We start from the raw sequence: 13,847 nt of genomic DNA, 5'->3' as shown, positions 1-13,847 counted from the left end.
GAACGAGATAGCTGAGACGAAATCGCTTTTCAATGTAGAAATAAGCTTTTTTCTTTTTTTTTTAAGAGTGATGGCTTGACCTATCTACAAGCCCTTTCAGAGCTATGTGTGCTTTCTCTGATTTTAAGTTCTTTAAGGGGCACTGGAGACAATAATAAGCTGAGCTACATTGGAAAACTACCGTTATACAATAAAACAATACATTTGCGATAAAATCAAGCTTCGTAAGCGAGAAAAAAGCAAAGGCGAAAGAGGGCTAGCGAAGCCGCGTTGAAGCTCCCTCACCTACATGCCGTGGCATATTGCGTTGCTGGAGCCTAGTCATTTTTCTGTAATCGTTGACTACATTGTATTCTTAAAGAGCGAAAGACTTCGCTGCAAGTCACAACGCTCCAAATCACACAAAGAAACAACAACTTCGAAATGCATGACGTCACACGGACGCAGCGATGCTACGGTTCTGGCGCGAAATTCAAGCATATAAATATTCTGCAGAAGGATCGACATTTGGGCGGGTTGGTACTGGTTGAACATCTTGAAGGGGCAGCGCTGTCCTGTGTGTTTCTGCCTTCTGCCTTCGTTGTCTTGCCCCGCCCCTTCAAGGTGTTCAAGAATAGAAAATTGGAGCTCATTTTCTCTTTTAACAATGAACCTATTACCACGAAATTGAGGGATATAGAGGTTTGGAATTTTTTTACTAGTTTAAGCTTATTTGCAATTTTTCGCTTAGAGATCCCATGAAATTCTTCCTGGTACAAGGACAGGGCCTGTAGTTTGCGAACGAAGCCTCTGAGGACGACTAACTGCAATTTGCATAGTGCGGCTTCATTTCCGCCAGTCTGACGCTTTTGCTGGCAATACCGATCCGGATTAAACAAAAGGATGCAAGATTACCGCTTGCCGTGCTCGAACCTGGCTAAAAAGCTGATCGCTAAGTTTAGCATTACAGCGGCACTGACCAAGTAATCTGTGCAGCGCGGAGAAACATGCGTGGCTGATTAGGTGCCAAGGCTAAAGGAAGCTGGGTATCTAAAGCGCCAAGCAGCTTCAGTCCAAGCAGCTTCAAAAACACGAAAGTTGAAAGAGGCGAAAATCCACACGAGGCAGTGGATTCCAGAGGCAACATGAAGTCAGTCGTTGGGCATTCCCGTCGCATGAATAAGGTGGCGGGAAGTGTGGAACGGATGTAGTTATTTCATAAAAAACAAGTTTGGCCTCTTGAGCGCCAACGTCGATAGAAGCCTTCAAGAACACGGCATTAGGCGAAGACGTTGCCCGACGAGATGCACCCCCAAGTATGTGCTATGAGCATCCATCGTGGTGTAACAGATCTGCCACATCTGTCGAGGTATATACCTCGCCGAGAATAGAAATGTATATGGGCGAATGGTGCTCGAAGTTCTTGCAGGTTATATTAAGCAAATCATTGTCACTAGGCAAGTTTCCGTCATTGCATTGCACGTTATGAAGCGTTGCTTATTAAAATCACAAATGGAGCATCAGAAGCAAACAAGCAGTTTCTTCTCATCTACAAGGGCTCTTCAGCGTGCGCGAGTGGTTGCCGTATAGCTGGTAGACCAGGATGACGTAGCCAAGCGACTGGAAGTTTGTAGCTTATTCCTATACCGAAAATAGAGCATCTATAATTTCTTCCTATGAACCAATTTCCCGGCTGTGCTTATGCGCAAACATTTCAGAATATATATATGTATGTATATATTCAAGCACCTAGCCCTTTTTTCTTTAAGAGCACAATTTCATTGTCGACCGGCAACACGGCCTTTGTAAAGAGTTTGCAACTACTACAGAATTGCTGTAAACTGTTCAAGGTACTGTAACAATGTTGAGGAGCACAAATTAATAAAACAACGATATTGATTAAGGGCACACCTGTGCTCAGAACGATAGCCTCCTAGATAACTTCTGCGCCTACCGGATGACCGCAAAACGGTCCTAGTCTGTGGAAGCATTGGCTTACATAAGTTGAAAATCAGCATATTGAGGATAGCGACAACCCTCACCAGGTGCTAAGCGATCATGGTACGGCATTACCGCGGAGTAGTGGAAGCAGACGACCAAAGTTGTTTGCAATCTTCACATAATAGTTTTGAGCAGCGGTCGTGGGCGGTTCAAACAGTGCACATGCGTGACCTAGCTAGCAACCCCAATGCAAGTGGCGCCCTGCAGCAAAAGTTCTAGCAGCGGTTGCTTTTTATTGCTTCTCTAATAGTTCAGCAAGCAGAACTATGCTGCTGCTCTTTTTATGATGCCCATGCTTCTTTTGTCAGCAGCCAGCACGAAAAACGTTCAAGTGTGCTCCAGACAACGACATGTAAGTAGCGCCATTGACATAGTTCCAACGACGGCCGCTTTCCATTGCTTCGCTGATCATCCGGCAGGCACCGAAGTTATCTAGGAAGCTGTGCCACAACTCAGTCACTACTGTCGTGAAAACTTCCCATTGGTTCGCCGATCATCCGACAGGCACCGAAGTTACCTAGGAAGCTATGCCACAACTCAGTGGCTACTGTCGTGAAAACTTCCCATTGTTTCGCAAATCATTAGGCAGGCACGAAGTTATCTAGGAAGCTATGCCACAACTCAGTCGCTACTGTCGTGAAAGCGTCCCATTGGTTCACCGATCATCACGCAGGCACCGAAATTACCTAGGAAGCTATACCACAGCTCCGTGGCTACTGTGGTGAAAATTTTCCATTCGTTGGCTGATCATCAGGCAGGCACCGAAGTTATCTATGGAGCTATGCCATAACTTAATCGCTACTGTCATGAAAACGCTCATCAGTCGCGTTCGAAACGAGCGTCCAACTGCCTTCTATTTTCTCCTCGCGTGATCATGAGTGCGCGTAGCGCATGCGAGCCGGGTCCAACCAGCTACTCGTGCTACAATGATCGCTGTCTGTTGTTACTGAACTACGCCACGCTACGGCGCGCACAGTGTCCAATACGAACAACGATGTGCGTGGTACAGTATTGGGGGCGAGTACTTACGGAATGGCCAAATGTCGGAATCGCCTCCCTTGCGTATTATGAGGGATAACGCGGCGCGCTTCTCATAGGGTTGGCTTGCGACGCTCAACTAAAATACCACGCAGCAGTCCACCTGGAGATTTATGTAAGTACTCTCATAACAAGGGAACTTTTTTACTGTCAAAATAATAATATTGGGCAAACTAAAAGTACAGAATCGTTTACAGACACTATCTTTTTACTGAATATGTACAGTGAACGCCATTGCGCGCGGTCGCCGCGATGGAGCCTCCCGAACCGGCTTCTTGCGTGAAAGGTGGGCGAACGCTGAGAGAAAACTATGTGAAATACGTTCTTGTAGTGGCTGTCTGTATAACCTAGTGGAGCATAAAAGAATGAAGCCTCACTGCAGCGATCGCACGGGTTCGCACCGACCGACTGCGCGTCTGCATGCACGTCCGCGCACAATGTTTCGCTTTCGATGCGTGCGCGTTTTCGCATCATGCCTTGAGCTTTAGGCCACAGTATATGAGCCTTTGACAGTACACTAGCAACCATTGTTGCTTGGACGCCAACAGACCTGTTCAAAAATAATTCCTTTATAGAGACTTTGACGCCTACGGCGACAGGGATGTGCCGTCGGGAGACTTCAATCTTATTTTTCCTACATTGCTGGACGTTTCAATATTATTCCTCAAGTTGCATCGCACTGTATGTTTATCGGTTTTCTCAGGCGGCGATTTCCCGCTGCTTCTTTTTCGTAATCCAGTACGTTTAATTCATACCTGACCATGTGCCATGCCTTTCATGCGAAGCATATTACGAGAGCTCAACCCAGCTCCTCAGGCGCGGCGGTGTCGCCTTCAATGACCTTTGACCCCATGCCATACCACGTGACACCGTGACGTCACGACAGAAGAGAAACGGGGCTCCAACTCGCGCCGTCGCGGTGGTATATAAGCAGCTGCGCTTGTTTCTAGGTGGCTTTGGCTCCACTCTTGCAAGATGGGCTGGGTGGGAATCGAACCAGGGTCTCCGGAGTGTGAGACGGAGACGCTACCACTGAGCCACGAGTACGATGCTTCAAAGCGGTACAAAAGCGCCTCTAGTGAATGCGGTGTTGCCGTGCGTCGCTTGCTCAGGCGCACATTTCGTTGCCGCGCCGAACGCTGTGTTGCTCGACGCTCACCGCGTCCAATGCGGGGCGCGTAGTCGCTGCGCCGTAGCCCATTGTCTTACACGCCTTGGCGGGTCGACGGGAACGCTGTCGCGTTCCACTCTTGAAGGCGAAGCAGAGTAACGCATGAGTTGTTTCTTCGTCTAGCCGAACCAAATATAGCCAAGCAACAGCAGTTCACCAGGCTAAACAGTGGTTCAACAACTAAAATAAAGGCTAGTATGCTTCGCATCCTGGGCTTAACCTTAGCTAAGCCACAGCCATTTTTTTCAATGCGCTTCTTACCGCTCCATTTCCATTCCAGTCAACTTGTGAGAATCTAGCATTAACATGTTCAAAGACCAAATAAAGCGTCATGACATTAGCCAGGCAGCGGGCGCGGGCGAGCGTATCACTGCGGATTTTCGGCTACTCACCGAACATCGCAGTCGCGACGCCGTAGCAGAAATCTTCCTCGCGGCTGCGCTTGCTGCATACCCGAGTTGTAGCCGATGGCTGCTGCCAGTTCTAAGTTTCGCGAGCAACGCTCTCTTGTCCAGCGGATTTCACTTCGCAATGACGTCAGTTATACGACGGAGTATTTCGTAAGGGTCGGACAATCGGCAGAGAAGCTTTTGAGACACTCCATGGCGTCACACTGGGGTCCATATCCAGACCTTGTCTCCGGGCAAGTAGTGAGTTTCACTACGTCGCTGATTATACCAGCTGGAGTCGGTGTGTTGTTGGCAGCGTATTTTGTATCTTGCCGTATGTCGTGCTTCCTCGGCTCGTTGCACGAATTCATATAGGTCAGGTCATCTAGATAATCTAGGTTTTCTTTGTCTAACGGCAACATAACATCCACAGGTGTGGTTACTGTTCGGCCGAATACAAGTTCAAATGGTGCGACTCGTGTTGTTTCATGAACGGCCGTATTATATTGTCGCAGGTCACGAAGCACAGGGGCTTTATTGCGGCAAGTTGCAGTACAGCGTTCTACTCGAAACGGACGTGCAGGATGCAGGCCAGCGCAAAAGAACGTCCGTGTCTTCTCTTTATCGTGCTCGTACTCTCGAGCGACCCGCTCGTCGTCTTTGTCGCCGTCGTCAGGGTGTAGTTGGCACAAATGGTGACGCGACATTACTCTCCCTCCAGAGCTAGCATCGTCCCCGTGTTCATCAAATGGTACTCGTTATACTCGATAAACAGCTTGTTGGTTTCCACATCATTAAGACAGATACGGCTTCATGCGCACCACGTGCACTATCTCAGGCACCTGCTGGCGCTGTTTGGAGCTGCATGAACCACGACCTCGTAATTCACGTCGCTAATACGTCGCAAAACCTCGTATGCTCCGAAGTATCGGCGTAGAAGTCTCTCGGAGAGACCTCGGCGTCGTACCGTGTGGATCTATAAGTGACGAATTGGTGGTGTAGATTATATCGTCGTGCGTCCCGTTCTCTTTGTGTAGTTATTCTGACGCGCGCGAGCTGTCATGCTTCCTCGGCGAGCTCAGTGAACTCTGCGGCATCTTCGTGTGAATCATTGTAGGCATGAGGCAGCATAGCATCGAGCATCATAGTGACTTCTAGACTATGGATCAAAGCAAACGGCATCATTTTGGTTGTTTCCTGGCGTGCCGTATTATATGCGAATGTGACGTACGGCACTATTTTGTCCCAATTCTAGCGCTGTACGTCGACGTACACGCAAACCATGCCTGCGATAGCCTTGTTGATGCGCACTTTAAGCCCATTCTTTTGTAGGTGATAGGCTGCCGTTTTCCTATGTGCTGTGCCACTGAGTATGAGAACAAAGCGCAAAATATCACCTGTGAATGCGGTTCCATTGTCGATGGTGAGGACCGCTGGAGCACCGTGTCTCCGGACAATGTTCTCGATAAAGAACCATGCCGCTTCAGCTGCAGTGCCGCTCGGAGTCGCCTTCGTTTCAGCGTATTGGGTGAGATAGTCCGTTGCGACGCTGACCCATCGGTCGCCGCTGTCAGATATTGGAAAATGGCCAAGAAGGTGTATTCCGATTTGAGCAAACGGCTTTTTTGGTACGGCAACGGATTGCAGTAGCCCAGCGGATTTAGTCGGTGGTACTTTGCGTCGCTGCCACTCAAGCCAAGTTCGAACGTCATGTTTCATTTCTGCTACGAGCCTTGGCCAGTAGAATCTTTCTTTGTTTCGTGCCAATGTTCGCGTGTAACCAAGGTGGCCCGACGTGGCTTCGTCATGGCATGATTGCAAGATATCGTGGCGGAGATTTTCGGGAACTACTAGCAGATAGCTCCTCCCTGTTGAAGAGAAGTTCTTCCTGTAGAGAATTCCATTACGCAAATAGAATGAACGTAGACTCCTTGAAAATGATCTCGACACATGGGTAACTCTCCTTTTCAAGAAATCTATGAGTGAGTTGAGCTCCCGGTCGTCTTCCTGTTGCCGAGAGAGGCGGCCGCATCAAGAACTCCTAAATTCAATTATGGGGATTTACGTGCCAAAACCACTTTCCCATTATGAGGCACGCTGTAGTGGAAGACTCCGGAAATTTTAACCACTTGGGGTTCTTTAACGTGCACATAAATCTAAGTACACGGGTGTTTTCGCATTTCGCCCTCATCGAAATGCGGCCGCCGTGGCCGAGATTCGATCCCGCGACCTCGTGCTCAGCAGCTCAACACCAATCAAGAACTCCTAAGAAACCTGCGTGTTCGTCCTCGCCGGCGCTCGGCGGTGCATTCGGTGATCTCGAGTAGCAGTCGGCATCTAAGGGCAGCCTTCCCGACTGGTAGACTATAGTCATGTCGTATTGTTGAAGCTGTAAGCTTCAGCATGCCAAACGTCCAGAAGGATTATTCACATCGGCCAACCATATCATCGTTAAGGACGCGCTCGGACTCTTGGTGCGACGAGATAAAGAAGGACGCGGCTAGAGCCACCAAGGAGGTGACAACCGATCTGGAGGTGGACAGGATGGACAGTAGGCTGGCGCACCTTTTGGAAGCCAAGCAGGCACTGCTCGCGAGATGGAAGACTCAGCGCCATAAGAGAAGACTACGCAAGAAAATCTCCGATATAAACAAGATGATAGAGGCTCATTGCAAGGTGCTATGCAAGCAGCAATGGGACGAGCTGTGCGACTCGGTGGAGGGCCAGCTCAAGAACGGTAAAAGCTGGGGTCTCCTTAAGCACCTACTGCACGATGGCAACACCAAGTCCAACCAGAAGAGAGCTTTGGCGAAAGCTGTCCATTTGGCCACCGACTCGACTCCAGATGAGGCAGTCATGGAGCACCTCATAGACAAGTACCTGGCGGCCACGGACGATCCGGTGCCCCCCCAGTTTCCCGAGTACGAAGGGCGTGACGTACCATCTATGGACGAGGATTTCACCGTGGCTGAGGTCAAGCGAGTTCTCGCATCCCTCAACGGCAGATCTGCCCCTGGGCCCGAGGGGATCACCAACAAAATGCTCAAGCATCTCGACGACGCCTCAATCGAGTTTCTTACGCGCAAGATGAATGATATCTGGTGCAGCGGCCTCATTCCCAAGAGCTGGAAAACAGCCTACACAGTACTCATACCGAAGCCAGGTAAAGCGCCGAGCATCGACAATCTAAGGCCCATCTCCCTGACGTCGTGTGTTGGAAAGATGGCCGAGCACGCCATGCTTAACCGTCTTACTGACCATCTCGAGTCTAACGAATGCTATACACACAACATGATTGGCTTTCGGTCGGGGCTTTCGACTCAAGACGCCATGAGACTGATCAAGCACCAAATCATTGACTCTACCTCCGCTGACACTAAGGCAATTCTCGGCTTGGATCTGGAAAAGGCTTTTGACAACATATCGCACGCCTTTATTCTCAAGAGCCTGACAGAGTGTAACGTCGGCAAACGGGCGTACAATTTCGTGCGATCTTTCCTTTCCTCAAGGTCCACTAGACTGAAGATTGACGAGTTTTTGACCCACGAAATCCAGCTTGGTCCAAAGGGAACACCTCAGGGGGCGGTGATCTCCCCGACGCTGTTCAACATCTCCCTGATCAACCTGTCGAGGGCCTTGAACAAAATCCCCAACATTAACCACACGATCTACGCGGATGACATCACCATCTGGTGCTCCAGTGGATGTGAAGGGCAGGTCGAGGGTGCTTTGCAAGAGGCCATCGATGTGACGGAGCGGTATCTAATCCCCACCGGGCTAAGGTGCTCGCCCGCTAAATCCGAGCTCTTGCTCTACAAGAAGAGGCCCAGAGGCGGTTCACACCGATCCTGGAAGCCAGCAGCAGAGAGCCACATTACATTATTCACCGGTAAGGGCTCCCCAGTACCGCGGGTAGACACTATCAGGGTCCTAGGAATGTTTATCGAGTCAAACGGGGCCAATGGAGCCGCCCTCAAACGCATTTGTTCCAAGACCGAAAGCGCCCTCGGCCTGATCCGAAGAATCGCCAATAGGTACTGCGGAATCAAGGAAGACAATCTGATCCGCATTATCCACGCCTTCGTGCTCTGCCACCTCGCTTATTCAGGGGCTATGCACAATTGGCTCGTATCGGAGCGCAACAAGATCAACGCCTTAATCAGAAGAGTCTTCAAGCTTGCCGTCGGCCTTCCCATGCGAACGCACACAAAAGACCTTCTCAATTTGGGAATTCACAACACGTTCGAAGAAATCGTTGAAGCCCAAGAATTTTCCCAGTTCGTCAGACTCTCCGGTACCCCAGCGGGCCGAGCCATACTTGGCAAGCTGGGACGTAACCCCATGGTCGTCAGTCTCGACGCTGTGAAGCTGCCCAGCGACGTAAGGTCCAAAATTTACATACACCGGGTGCCACGAAATATGCATCCCACCTACAACGAAGGACGAAGGCGAGCCAGGGGTAAAGCTCTGCTCGCCAGTGCCCGCTTGAACAAGGACCGAACATGCTTCGTAGACGCTGCTTCCTACGTTCAAGAAGAGGCCTTCTCCTCAGTGGTCATCGACTGTGATGCTAAAATCCTTAGCTGCGCTACCGTCCGCACTTCTAATTCCAGCGTTGCAGAGCAAGTTGCTATTGCTCTTGCATTGACGGACAGTGTACATGACACGATTTATTCGGATTCTAAGGCCGCTGTCAGGGCCTTTCAGATGGGAATGGTGGCTCCCCAGGCCCTACGTATCATCCAAAGTACCAAAGACATGAAACATCACTCTTTGGCCTGGTTCCCTGCGCACCTTGGGACCATTGAGGGTGCCTTGATCAACCCCAACGAGGAGGCGCACTCGGCTGCACGAGGTTTGACTGACCGTGCGCTGGGCAACGCGTCCTCTCCTGGGCGACCCGAGCCTCTCTGCTCGTACAACGAAATCTGCAAACACAATTATCTGTCAAGAAGAGTCCTACCTTCGCCGCACTCCTCGCTGTGCAGGGCCCAGGCAGTCACTCTCAGACTACTGCAAACAAGCACTTACCCGAGCCCCGCAGCGCTACACACAATGTACCCCGACCGGTTCCCAAGCCCGGATTGCCCTCTGTGTGGTGACTATGCGGACTTCGAACATGTCCTGTGGGGCTGCGCCTCTGCCGGTCCTCCTTTCACTCAAGAGGAAATGAAGAAGCTGATTAGGGCCCAGGATCAGACCTCTCAAACCCTGGCAGTCCAGAGGGCTCGCGACAGGGCCGTCAGGTTCCACCTGATGGTCCCCGAGTGGGCCTAGCCAGGTGGCGTGGCGTTTGCTTACGTCTCTAGTGGACAAAATAAAGTTGTTTCACTCACTCACTCACTCACATCGGCCAACCAACAAAGGGAATGGCGGTCGCTTACGACTTGAATGGCGTGGCCGTATAAGTACGGGCGAAACTTCGAAGGTGCCCATATGACAGCCAGAAATTCCTTCTCCATGGTTGAGTAGTTGGACTCGGCACGTGACAGTGTTCTGCTCGTATAGGCAACTACTCTTTAGGCACCGTCTTGCCACTGAACGAGAACAGCGCCAAGGCCCACGTTGCTTTCATCTGTGTGGATCGCTGTTGATGCATCCCCATCAAAGTGAGCGAGTACAGGCGGAGTTTGTAGACGTTGCCGTAAATTGTTGATTGCGGCTTCTTGCTCCTCGCACCGCACAAACGCAACGTGTTTTCTTGTGAGGCGGGTGAGTGGAGAGGCGAGGTGCGCAAAATCCACGATAAGACGCTGGTAATACGCGCAGAGACCCAGAAAGCGTCTGACTGACTTCTTATTCGTTGGCTGTGGGAACTTTGTGACGGCTGCACTTTTATCCGGGTCAAGCCTAACACCGTCTTGACTGACGACCTGACCTAGGAACTGAAGTTCTTCAAACGCAAAGTGAGATTTTTCTGGCTTCAGTGTAAACCTGGCGGACCCTATAGCTTGAGGAATTCCCAGCAGCCGTTTTAGGTTTTCTTCAAACGTGGCAGAAAAAATAATTACGTCGTCGAGGCACACCAGGCAAGTCTTCCACTTTAGACGGGATATGACAGTGTCCATGAGCCTTTGAAACGCGGCTGGAGTCTAGTATAAGCCGAAAGGTACAACCTTAAATTTGTAAAGCCAATCAGGCGTCACAAGAGCGGTCTTCTCTCGATCGCGCTCATCCACCTATATTTACCAGTATGCACTTTTGAGGTCCATAGAGGAGAAGTAAAGCACATGCCGTAGCCTGTACAAAGAGTCATCGATCCGGGGCAATGGATAAACATCTTTCTATGTAACGTGATTCCACTTGCGATAATTAATGGAGAGCCTCAACGCACCAGATTTCTTTTTTTACAAGCTCTACAGGTGATGCCCAAGGGCTCTTTGATGGCTGGATTACATCATCTTGTAGCATCTTTCCGACCTGCTGCTGCATTGGCTCACTTTCTTTGAACCACACAATAGGGGTTCTGTCAAATGGATCTTCTGGATCTTCTGCCGAATGTGATGATGCGGTGCTTTGTCAGCGGCGTTTGACCTACTCGCGACGTAGATGAGAAGCAGTCCTTAAACTCTTCGAGTAGTTCCATAAGATGGCGTCGTTCTGTTGGCGTTAAGCAAGGACCAACGTCAATAGCGGGTGTACGTGGCATTGTACGAGCCTTGGCTTCTTCTTGCAGGACAAAACAGTCTTGAGCACGGTCGATTTCATCTAGGCATGCGGCAGCGGTGCCTTTACTGATGTGCCGACGTTCGTTTGCGAAATTTGTCAGGAGCACCTCTGCACGCCCGTCTAACATTGCCACGGCCGATGGCAACCTTGGCAGAATAGAAGGGCTGTTACATGTTCCGCTACTGCGTCTTCTGTATACTGTTCCCCGCAACTGACGGAAACAAGTCTACATGATAGCGGCGTTATGCACACGTCCTCGTCGATAACACGTAAGGCTCGGCGTTGGGCTTCTGTGGCATGGGTCGTGTCTTTTTCACGGGAAAATGTTACCACGCCGTCGCGTATGCTCACAACGGCACCGTATTTTCTTAAGAAATCCATTCCTAATATGAGTGATTTGCAGTACTCCGGTAGAATGCTACGTTCACGATCGTGAGTCTTGCGGTACACTTGCCTGTAGGTGTCGTGATCTGGCCTCCAGAATTTCGAATGTAAGGACCCATCCATTCCATTCTGACTTTCTTGACTTTGTCTACCAGCGGCTCGCACATTATCGAAAAATCCGCGCCGGTGTCGACTAGGTCCGTCACTTCGTGCTCGTCAATCGTTACAGTGAGGTCAGCAGTCCCAGTTTTGTCGGCGTCGTCCTTTTTCAGCAACAGTAGGGGATTTTCGGCAGCTTGAGGACCTGCTACCTGCCTCCCAGATGTCGCTGTTTATAGTTTCCCCGCAGTGGGATGGGACACAGACCTCTGGCGACATCAGTAAAACGTCGGCTGCTCGGCGAGGGAAAACGCGCTGGAGACGGTGAGCGGGACCATAGATTAGATGGGCTCACTTGCCGGCCAGCATGGGTGTCGTCGAAGGAGGCACGCTTTTCATCGAACAAGTGGCACGTAGCGGCATGTGGACTTCCCTGGTAGCCAGCTGGACGGTGAAGACAAAAACGATAAATGTGTTACGGCTCTCCACAATTATAATACAGTGGTCGCCGATCTGCGGTGAGCCATATATCGGTCATGCGTAGCTGGGGTCGCCTTAGAGGTTCCCGCTTGGCCCAGGCTGCGACGGGGGGCCGTTGACGGTACTGTGGTGCCGGTATATGGCAGACAAGGCACGAGAAACAGGGTCGCCATAACTGTATACGTTCGGTTGGTATGGCACCTCGGAAGGCGATGGACGACGAGCCGCGTCTACGTAGCTGTAGGCGGTCGGCTTGTATGACATCTTGGGACATGGCTCAGAATAGACAAACGCCTGACGGTGTTCCGGGCGCACCACTTCGGCGATGGAGGCAATCGTGAACTCCTGCGGTGGCGGTGCATGTGCTACTGGTGTGCGCAGGTCCGGCGCCTATTAAAAGCACGTTGCCCTAACGTGGCAGTGGCCACTGTGATTGAACGCCTAAAGAAGTCGATTTTGAGGGGAATGGACGTGATTACAGAAAGCAGTAATAGCAAAAAAGTAGTAGTGGCTATTCCCTACATTCATTCAGTATCGCACAAGCTCAAAAATGTTGCAAGTAGATATGGTGTTTCACTATTCCCAATAAGCTAGGCGAAGTATGCGCTGCCGTGCAGAGGAAAAAGGAGCAGGTGAAAGCTAAGAAAAGGAGATATTTGTCCAGTGAAGTACATAAGGAACAACAATTTCACTGACTGTCGTATGGGTGTGGTATATAAAGTTCACTTTGGCTAGGGCCATTTCTACGTAGGGCAAATGGGGCGGTGTATCAATCGGAGGCTAATGGAACCTAAAATGTCGTTAACCGGTGGATCGCCTTCTAGTCTTTTCTTACATTGCCAAGAATGCCAAGATCGTAACTGCAAACTTGAGTAAGATGAATGCGCGATATTGTATAGGCATAGCAATGAAGATAGGCGTCTTTTGGTCGAGGCATGGCATATCTGTATTGGTGGAAGTGCGTGCGTGAGTCAGCCTTCGACTACCTTACATAAGGAAGAGGTAAATTGCCTTAACAGTTATCTCTCACGTAGACCGGCACGTGTGCCCGATTGACACGTGGTGCTACCATTCCAGAGCATGCGCAGATGAGCTGTGTTTTTTCTTTCTTCGCCTCAGTGCTTCCTTCAGTTGATAGTCCGCGCTCGTGCTGTCCACTTCTCTCATGTCCGTGTCTGCACGCCTTACCCCTATTTCGCATTATGAATCTTTACCAACTATCTCAGCTTTCACTCGTTATATAACCCTCAAATTGAGAAGAATGCTTTTCCGGCATGAGAACTTTTGCAAGTTCATCACATTTCTACGTACCAACGGGAATGCATAATGAGAGGTTGTGTGTAGAGTAAAATAAACGCATTTGAGAATGAACAGGCGCCAGCATGCCCTTTGCCCCTTGGAGGGTCTATCAGCGGTCATTTACAAATCTGTAGGGGACCACATAACAGGGCAAAGGCATCCTCTTTTCGCGTCATACAATCCGCAATAACAATACCGGAACGCTCGATAGCCTCCCCGACGCATTAAAATTCCGCAGTTGCAAGCGCCGCAGTGCACAGACGGAGCCGGCCACGTCCACCCCTGAACTTGCACTCTCTCTGTTCGAATGGGCCGGCCGTAGAAAATCCGGCCAGCGC

General features: G+C 50.3%; 1 protein-coding gene across 1 annotated transcript in view; it reads right to left on the bottom strand.

Annotated features, from left to right (window-relative positions):
• The window catches only part of LOC135905174 (uncharacterized), a 61,678-nt gene that overhangs the window by 34,613 nt on the left and 13,218 nt on the right, over positions 1-13,847 (bottom strand). The window lies entirely within an intron of this gene.

The sequence above is a fragment of the Dermacentor albipictus genome, chromosome 3 (genome assembly GCF_038994185.2).
Source record: "Dermacentor albipictus isolate Rhodes 1998 colony chromosome 3, USDA_Dalb.pri_finalv2, whole genome shotgun sequence".
NCBI classification, from domain to species: Eukaryota; Metazoa; Arthropoda; class Arachnida; order Ixodida; family Ixodidae; genus Dermacentor; species Dermacentor albipictus.
The sequence above is the reverse complement of the archived record's forward strand: the minus strand, read 5'-3'. Positions and strand labels throughout refer to the sequence as shown.